This window comes from Limulus polyphemus, unplaced genomic scaffold (assembly GCF_000517525.1).
Source record: "Limulus polyphemus unplaced genomic scaffold, Limulus_polyphemus-2.1.2 Scaffold9589, whole genome shotgun sequence".
NCBI classification, from domain to species: Eukaryota; Metazoa; Arthropoda; class Merostomata; order Xiphosura; family Limulidae; genus Limulus; species Limulus polyphemus.
In genome coordinates this window covers 22,127-24,691 of record NW_013675199.1, presented here as the reverse complement: position 1 = coordinate 24,691, position 2,565 = coordinate 22,127, and positions in this window count along the sequence as shown.

Below are 2,565 nucleotides of genomic sequence, written 5' to 3'. Positions count from 1 at the left end.
AATTTTATTAACATTACTGCTTACAGGTTGTGCCAAAATACACATTCCCCCCCCCCACCCACACACACACATTGAATCATGTGTTTAGTTTCATTCATATGTTCAGCTAAAGGAAAGGTCTTTGTAATATCATTTTTAACATTTCTTTTATGCTGATTTATTCTGTATTTTAAATTTCTTCTAGTTTGTCCAAAATAAATATTTACACATTCGTGCGTTATTTTGTATATGCAAGTTTTTTCTCCCATTAAATCAGTTTTATCTTTAGTTATATTAAGAATCTGGCTAACACTGTTACTGTTCATGATTTTTTATATGGAGCCATATCACTGCTTTTTTTATTATTATGTTTTGAGAACTCTAACGTTATGTTTTACACAGGAAGATATTAGCTAATTTATTGAAGTACGTTGCAGTAGAGAAAGGTTTCAATCCCGATATTGCTGAGAAAAATGTCAAGAAGTTAAAAAAAACGGGAATAGAAATTATTGTATTTTGGCACTGTGTATAAAGTTAAAATCATAAATAATATTCAACGTTAAAACTGGTACACAATTAAAAACATTATATTTAGGCCTATCTATGGCCTTCAAAAAGTTGACTACTCTACATGTTTCGACTTTGCAAAGTCGAAACTATGTAGAGTCGTCAGCTTTTTGAAAGCCATAGACAGGCCTAAATAAAAACATGTAGAGTCGTCAACTTTTTGAAAGCCATAGATAGGCCTAAATAAAAACATGTAGAGTCGTCAACTTTTTGAAAGCTATAGATAGGCCTAAATAAAAACATGTAGAGTCGTCAACTTTTTGAAAGCCATAGATAGGCCTAAATAAAAACATGTAGAGTCGTCAACTTTTTGAAAGCCATAGATAGGCCTAAATAAAAACATGTAGAGTCGACAACTTTTTGAAAGCCATAGATAAGCCTAAATAAAATGTGTTTAATTGTGTACCAGTTTTAACATTGAATATTATTTATGAGAGGATAGAAATATCACGTTTAAAACTATTCAATGAAAAAATTAAGAAAGATGGCCTTGTATTACCAATCATACCTGGTTCATATCGTCAAATAATGGAATAAATTATATAATAACAAAATATTTTTTAAATATGCCCCCAAGTGGCACAGCGGCAGGTCTGAAGCTTATAACTCTAATGCATAATATCGGTTTTCGATATTTGTAGATAACACATTGTTTAGCTTTGCTCTTAACGACAAAGTTTCCGATATAGTGACTAATGAACAAGATTAGCGAGATTCTTAAAATGGAAAATTGATTTTATTGAAAAAAAACTGGTATAAGCAAAATAACACACGAATGTGTAAATATTTATATAGGACAGACTAAAAGAAATTTAAAATACAGAATAAATTAATATTAAAGAAATGTTAAAAATAATAATATTTAACTGAACATACTAATTAAACTAAACACAGGATTCAATTGGAAAATTGTTATTTTGGTCCAATCTGCAATCTTGTTTCTTCATAATTAAGCACAAAGCTGCACAATGGGCTATCTGAGTTATGCCCAGGTATCGAAATCAGTGTTATAGCATTAACGGTAACAATATCCGTGAATCTATTGAAATAATCAAATATAATTAAAATAATTTTAAAGTATTAAATAGGGACGAAGGACCAGAAAAAAAAATGTCGTAAATAGATGGCGCGAAGCACTGTATGTGAATTTGATCACGTGGTTTTGATAAAGTGTATATAATGGTTTTAATTCATGCAAAATATTGCACTCTTGATGATGGCGTAATAAGAAGACGAAACGTCGAGTATAAGAAATTGTTTCTCATCTCACGGTATTTTATATTTATACAGTGAATTATTAAGTACTTTTCATTGTACTTTGAAATTTGGACAGTCTCATATTTAAACATTTGCTGTGCATCATTACACGTGTTAATAAAAACTTACAAAAGTATCGTCTCAAAACCAAAAAAAAAAATTAATGTCATTGGTTTAAATCATTCTAAAATGTATAAAATCTCCCCTTGATATGATAGTTTAGTAAAATCATGAAGCTATTTAAATGTTATTAATCACCTGTAGAAGATGAATGTTGAACCACGAAGTCCCAGCAATGCTGTGAAATGATAAAATCAATCCTTTTCTTTGCAATAAAACTCCTTTGTAAAGTACTTGAACCATGCCTTTAGAATATGTATCGTTGTTGTGACAATTGTGTTTGTCAACATTTATGGCGAAGTGTTTTCGGACGATACACGGTTATCATTCATTGAAGTGATACAAAGTTCTGAAAACGTTCTTAATGTATTTCGTAATTCATGAAAAAAAAACATTTATGAAGGTAAGTTTTTTAAGGATCAACTTATCTTGAATTTGAAAGTGGGGCGGTGTACACTGAGTGGTCACAAGTAAATAGACACCACCTTTTCAGAAAAAATGAAAATTTTCAGTCATATTCACATGAATTGATATATTTATAATTTAATTAATATCTAGTAGATCTTCCTTTCCTTTCGCTTCGTGGAGTTCGTTGATCCTTTGGGGCATCGTGAGAAACATCTCGTCAATTTTAGATTGTGG